Source organism: Salvelinus fontinalis, chromosome 18 (genome assembly GCF_029448725.1).
Source record: "Salvelinus fontinalis isolate EN_2023a chromosome 18, ASM2944872v1, whole genome shotgun sequence".
NCBI classification, from domain to species: Eukaryota; Metazoa; Chordata; class Actinopteri; order Salmoniformes; family Salmonidae; genus Salvelinus; species Salvelinus fontinalis.
The window spans coordinates 17,293,277-17,300,981 of record NC_074682.1 but is presented as its reverse complement, the minus strand read 5'-3'; positions in this window follow the sequence as shown (position 1 = coordinate 17,300,981).

Genomic DNA, 7,705 nt, shown 5'->3' with positions numbered 1-7,705 from the left:
CTTGTGTGTATTTTTTCCCATGTTGAATGGCCACGGAGAGAGAAAGATATACAGGGTTATTAAAAATCAACGCCCCTGTGTGCTTGACGTAGGTTGTGTCGGTCAGACCTGACCTCAGCCTGGTTATGTGTGTGTTTCTTTCACTGCCCAGTTTAACTAGGCGTAGCTCATGCCAGTTACTTCATCCGGATATGAGGTCACTTCCCAACAGCATCACATAAGGCGTCTCTGTTAAAAGGCTTGAAGAGTGACTGAGCTAATAAACCACACAGAGTGTTTCTGTTTTAATACAGTAGGTCCTCTACAATCATTTAGAAACCACACCTTTGATTCAGTGGGACACAAGGATAGTGACAGGCCCCTTGAAGGTTGGAGAGGTGTGTGTGTGTGTGTGTGTGTGTGTGTGTGTGTGTGTGTGTGTGTGTGTGTGTGTGTGTGTGTGTGTGTGTGTGTGTGTGTGTGTGTGTGTGTGTGTGTGTGTGTGTGTGTGTGTGTGTGTGTGTGTGTGTGTGTGTGCGCACTTGTTTTCCTACATTATCAGGATCCCAATGACCTAACATTTCACTTTAATGTCCGGAAAAGGTAGGAATTTTTTTCAGGTCCTGAATTTGTTCAAATTATATTTTATTAAGCCTAATTTTTTGGGGTTAGGTTAAGAGTTAGGGCTAGGGAAAATAGGATTTTTAATGATGAAAACATTTAGCACTCCAAAAAGTTTGTGTGTGTGTGTGCGTGCATGCAGTACATCTGTGCATTAACTTTACTGTAACAGTGTGCTTTGTCTCCCTGGCTTTGATTACATGGCTGGGGTGTGTTTCCTAATGGGTACTGGGCAGGAGCGCTGACCAAAGTCATGTCGGAAGTTCAGGAGTTGAGAAGAATTTTCTTAAGGGGGTCTTTGGGGGTATGCATGCACTTGGAGGAGGGACATTAATTAACACCAGATGTGGGAGGTGTTGGGGATTGTTTGGAAGGCCTCCAGCCCACTGTACTCCGAGGGCCAAATCCAAACTTGATATACACTGAGTGTACAAACATTAAGAACACATGCTCTTTCCATGACATAGGCTGACCAGGTGAAAGCTATGATCCCTTATTGCATTTTAAGCCTTAAGACAATTGAGACATGGATTATGTATGTGTGCCATTCAGAGGGTGAATGGGAAAGACAAAAGATTGAAGTGCCTTTGAACGGAGTATTGTAGTAGGTGCCAGGTGCACCGGTTTGTGTCAAGAACTGCAATGCTGCTGGGTTTTTCACGCTCAACAGTTTCCTGTGTGTATCAAGAATGGTCCACCACCAAAAGGAAATCCAACCAACTTGACACAACTGTTGCAAGCATTGGAGTCAACATGGGCCAGCATCCCTGTGGAATGCTTTCGACACCTTGTGGAGTCCATGCCCTGACGAATTGAGGCTATTCTGAGTGCAAAAGGGGGGAGTGTTGCAACTCAATATTAGAAAGGTGTTCCTAATGTTTGGTATACTCAGTGTATGTCCGCAACTTCAACTTTCACGCATGTCTGGGTGTGATTTGTCTGAATGTCTATCTCTTTCTCTGTCCCTTGTCCTAGATGTCTGACTTTCTGTCTGTCAAAGACCAGTGGAGCAACTCCATTCTTGAGTCTTGATAATTAAGTCCTGAAATACATTTTAAAGGCTTGAAGCTATGATAGCTCAGCCCATAGCCAGAGTGTAGGTGTCCTTTTTAACCACAGGAGGGCAGCAGAGACCTGTGACAATACTGTAGTGTAGTCTCTAATCAATGGCTGTCAGGATATCAGTCATTATCCATAGAGAATGATAGAGGCCTCTAGTGGCCAAAAGGCTATAGAATTGATAGCGCCATTGAGGGCTTCCACCATTTTAATGAAATCAACTGGGTGGGACTTCCAACTTCATTGGCTGATCTCTCCTGGTGACCCAGTTGGAGTCATGTCCAACCGGGTCATTAGGAGCGATCAGCCAATCATGAAAAATAAAATGGAGATAGCTTCAATTGCACTGCCTGTGCTGTCACAGACGCTATAATGGCTGATACAAAGAAGAGTCCACTATCTACCTCTATGTCGTTATCCCATTACTGTAATGCCTCTCACTGCCAGTGATTGGCAACTTGGGCCTTGGACTGCTAAAATCAACCACTGGACACAACACACCCACTTTAAAAACATATTTTACTTTCCAAGACTTAAAATAATACTCTTGATTTTTAAACATCAGTGCTGAATCAGACTCTATGGCAAACCAACATTGGAGGGCATTACTGTCTGGACCAGAGGAGTTGGGAAACACTGGTTTATATCTCAAGCAAATAAAAATATATATATTTCGGTGCTCCTAGATTTTATGTTGTGCTACCAACAAAAAATATTAACTTAGAACCCTGACTGTCTCATTAAAGCAGTCTGATTGGGACATAAAATACAGTATATATACTTTTTACCTAGTATGAATTCAACATTACAATAAATGAATCTACATTAGCATCCTATCTTAAACTGCAGTGAAATCCATAATATGTTAAATCTCATAGAGAAGCTAGTTCATGTTACTTGTTTCTTATTCCCCTTGTCGCTGGCCTCTACCTCCCTCAATGCCCGGCTCTGCCTCACCCCCTTCCTCACCTCTCAGGACTCACCTCCCACCCACATGGCGACCTTTGTCTTTGTTAGAATTTTTCACATTGCTGTTGCCGCTGGTGCGTGATGCCGGGACTGAGCACTCTTTGTGCATACGCATGTGGGAACTGCGGTATGCAGGCCCTTGGTGTGTAGTGTGCCATGACACGCGTATGGCTGCTGTCGCCCGCCCGCCTGTCTGTCTGCCGGTGGCAGTGTTTGGACACACCTGACCGGTGCTGACAACACCCCCACACGGGCCTGGTGCCCACTGCTTATCACCCTACAGGAGACAAAAACTCCAGCCTCCTCAGTTGGTCTCCTCACAGACCCCAGCACAATGGGGCTGAAGCATTGTGACATTGCAGTGTAGTGAAGTGTTAGATGATCCAGAGTAGATCAGTGTTGTTTGGTGTAAGGGGAGACAGTAATGATTTAACAAAACAGTTGTAACACCAGCACAGCAGAAAAGCATATTGAAGAGCTGCGCAGTGCATTGTGGTGCTATTTAGACTAGTGTTGTATTGTACTGTGTGTGGTGCTGTGTAGATTAGTGTGGTATTATAATGTATGTGTTGCTGTGTATACTAGTGTGGTATTGTATGTGGTGCTGTGTAGACTAGTGTGGTATTGTAATGTACTGTATGTGGTGCTGTGTAGATTAGTGTGGTATTATAATGTACGTGTTGCTGTGTATACTAGTGTGGTATTGTATGTGGTGCTGTGTAGACTAGTGTGGTATTGTAATGTACTGTATGTGGTGCTGTGTAGATTAGTGTGGTATTATAATGTATGTGTTGCTGTGTATACTAGTGTTGTATTGTATGTGGTGCTGTGTAGACTAGTGTGGTATTGTATTGTACTGTATGTGGTGCTGTGTAGACTAGTGTGGTATTGTATTGTAATGTATGTGGTGCTGTGTAGACTAATGTTTATTGTAATGTGCTGTGTAGACTAGTGTGGTATTGTAATGTACGCTATGTTATGTGGTGGAGGTGGCGGGGTATTTAGTGTCTACGTTCAGGCTGAGGAGGTGGAAAGAGTAACCTGCTTTTGACCTCAGAGAGAGGCTTAACTCTGGAGTCATGAACAGGCCAGGGAACAAGCCAAGGGATCAGGGAGGATATTCTCAAGTCTACCTTATCCTCATGTGGAAACAATTAACATCTCTGATAACATGCTGTACATATTTCCACCTCTCTGTTATCTTATTTGTTCGTTTGTTTTCCTCATGACGAAAGTGGTCCCGTGTGGCTCAGTTGGTAGAGCATGGCGCTTGCAACGCCAGGGTTGTGGGTTCAATTCCCACGGGGGGACCAGGGTTCTATTCCCACGGGGGGACCAGGATGAATATGTATGAACTTTCCAATTTGTAAGTCGCTCTGGATAAGAGCGTCTGCTAAATGACTTAAATGTAAATGTAAATGAAAGTCTTGTGTCCTCACTATCACGCCTGTTTTAAATCACAATTCCATCTCATCTAGCTACATTTCCCTCACTAACTTTAAACATAAGCTATCTGAGCAGCTAACCGATCGCTACAGCTGTACATAGTCCATCTGTAAATTACCCACCCAATCTACTTATCTTATCCCCATATTGTTTTTATTTACTTTTCTGCTCTTATGCACACCAGTATCCCTACTTACACACCATCATCTGCTCATCATCATCTGCTCATCTATCACTCCAGTGTTAATTTTTTAAATTGTAATTACTTCGCTACTATGGCCTATTTATTGCCTACCTCCTCACGCCATTTGCGCACACTGTATATAGACTTTTTTCTTATTCTATTGTGTTATTGACTGTACGCTTGTTTATTCTATGTGTAACTCTGTGTTGTTGTTTTTGTCGCACTGCTTTGCTTTATCTTGGCCAGGTCACAGTTGTAAATGAGAACTTATTCTCAACTGGCCTACCTGGTTAAATAAAGGTGAACTAAAAAAGGGAAGGTAATGACAGGACCCATTGGGGGAAAAAATGGTTGAATCAACGTTGTTTCCACATCATTTATAAGATATGTGCAATGTAATGACTTTGAATCAATGTGGAAAACTGATTGGGTTTACAAAAAGTCATCAATGTAAGGGAATTCTGTATTTTCTTTACTCAACTTTTAACATAAATCCAATGACATGGTAAAATGTTTTGTAGATTTCATATTGAATTCACGTTAGTTGACAGCTCAACCAAAAGTAAATCAAAACTAGATGACATGAAATGACATCTGTGCCCAGTTGGGTGGAGAGAGACAGAGAGAGCGAGAGACAAATAGACAGAGAGAGAGAGAGACAGTGGGGCCTCATGTTTATCAGAATCAGGGAGTTGAATTCCAGATGGAGTGATAAGGCAGAAAACAAGCAAACAAAATGAAAAACTAGATTGAATGTAAAAGATAGGGAAGGTTGACGGACAACGTGGGTAAATACATGATGTTGGGGTTAGGCAGATAGACGGAACACTTGAGTGTGTGGTGTTAGGGGCTAGTGAATCAGTGAGCTGCTTCTATGTACCCACTGGACCTATCAGCAGAGAACAGGTCACTTCATCTGACTTATGAACGTATCTGTTCATGCCACATTGTTTATTTACTTGTTTCACTCAGTCATATATACAGTTGAAGTCAGACGTTTACATACACTTAGGTTGGAGTCATTAAAACTCATTTTTCAACCACTCCACAAATTTCTTGTTAACAAACTATAGTTTTGGCAAGTCGGTTAGGACTTCTATTTTGTGCATGACACAAGTCATTTTTCCAACTATTGTTTACAGACAGATTACTTCACTTATAATTGTATCACTCTATCACAATTCCAGTGGGTCAGAAGTTTACGTTCACTAAATTGACTGTGCCTTTAAACAGCTTGGAAAATTCCAGAAAATGACGTCATGGCTTTAGAAGCTTCTGATAGGCTAACTGACATCATTTGAGTCAATTGGAGGTGTACCCGTGGATGTATTTCAAGGCCTACCTTCAAACTCAGTGCCACTTTGCTTGACATCATGGGAAAATCAAAAGAAATCAACCAAGAACTCAGAAAAAAATTGTAAACCCCCACAAGTCTGGTTCATCCTTGGGAGCAATTTCCAAACGCCTGAAGGTACCACATTCATCTGTACAAACAATAGTACGCAAGTATAAACACCATGGGACCACGCAGCCGTCATATTGCTCAGGAAGGAGAAGTGTTCTGTCTCCTAGATATGAATGTACTTTGGTGCGAAAAGTACAAATCAATCTTGTGAAGATGCTGGAGAAAACAGGTACGAAGTATTTATATCCACAGTAAAAACGAGTCCTATATCGAGTCCTAGACCGCTCAGCAAGGAAGAAGCCATTGCTCCAAAACCGCCATAAAAAAGCCAGACTACGGTTTGCAACTGCACATGGGGTCAAAGATTGTACTTTTTGGAGCAATGTCCTCTGGTCTGCTGAAACAAAAAAACTGTTTGGCCATAATGCCCATCATTATGTTTGGAGGGAAAAGGGGGAGGCTTGCAAGCTGAAGAACACAATCCCAACGATGAAGCACGGGGGTGGCAGCATCATGTTGTGGGGGTGCTTTGCTGCAGGAGGCACTGGTGCCCTTCACAAAATAGATGACATCATGAGGTAGGAAAATGATGTGGATATATTGAAGCAACATCTCAAGACATCAGTCAGGAAGTTAAATCTTGGTCGCAAATGGGTCTTCCAAATGGACAATGACCCCAAGCATACTTCCAAAGTTGTGGCAAAATGGCTTAAGGACAACATGGTCAAGGTATTGGCGTGGCCATCACAAAGCCCTGACCTCAATCTTATAGAAAATTTGTGTGCAGAACTGAAAAAGTGTGTGCCAGCAAGGAGGCCTACAAACCTGACTCAGTTATACCAGCTCTGTCAGGAGGAAAGGGCCAAAGTTCACCCAACTTATTGCGGGAAGCTTGTGGAAGGCTACCCGAAACGTTTGAGCCAAGTTAAACAATTTAAAGGCATGGCTACCAGATATTAATTGAGTGTATGTAAACTTCTGACCCACTGGGAATGTGTTGAAAGATATATATATATACATATATATACCAATCAAAAGTTTGGACACTCCCACTAATTACAGGGTATTTCTTTGTTTTTACTATTTTCTACATTGTTGAATAATAGTGAAGACATCAAAACTATGAAATAACACATATGGAATCATGTAGTAACCGAAACATTTTTAAACAAAACAAAATGCATTTTATATTTGAGATTCTTCAAAGTAGCCACCCTTTCCCTTGATGACAGCTTTGCACACTCTTGGCATTCTCTCAACCAGCTTCATGAGGTAGTCACCTGGAATACATATAAATTAACATTTGTGCCTTGTTAAAAGTTAATTTGTGGAATTTCTTTCCTTAATGCGTTTGAGTCAATCAGCTGTGTTGTGACAAGGTAGGGGTGGTATACAGAAGATAGCCCTATTTGGTAAAATACCAAGTCCATATTATGGCAAGAACAGCTCAAATATGCAAAGAGAAATGACAATCCATCATTACTTTAACCCTATAAAGGTGTATAGTTATTCAACTTTTTTGAACTTTTTGTAAATTAACCCAAGGGCTTATATGACAGTAATAAAATACTGTAAGCCCTTTTTGGTTGGGATGTTTTAGTGTCCCTGATGATGAGTATCGTGAATAGAGTTTTGCCTGGTTAAAATACATCAGAGGACTGCTGTGTTTGTTTGTTTTGATTTGGGAGGGGTTAAGGTCTTGAGTGATCCCCTCCACCCCCACCCCATCCCGCAGCAGGATTCACCCTCAGGACACTCTGCCGACTGGAGCCCCCATGACCCCTTCCTCACCCTGGCCACATTACCCAAGGCATCCTGGGAAAAAAGAGGAGACTGCCATGGCTTACAGTCCACAACATAAAATCACAACCAGACCCTTGGTCCAGGAAGAACCACCCAGGGAGGCAGCCTCCAGCCCTCTCAGCCCCATAAGGAGCTCATCCCAGTGGGGGGACTTCCCTTTCATCTGCCTATGGGTCTCAACAGCTAAACTGGCTGTAAGAAGCGCAAGGTCTCACAACTAGACAGTGAACATGGCTCAT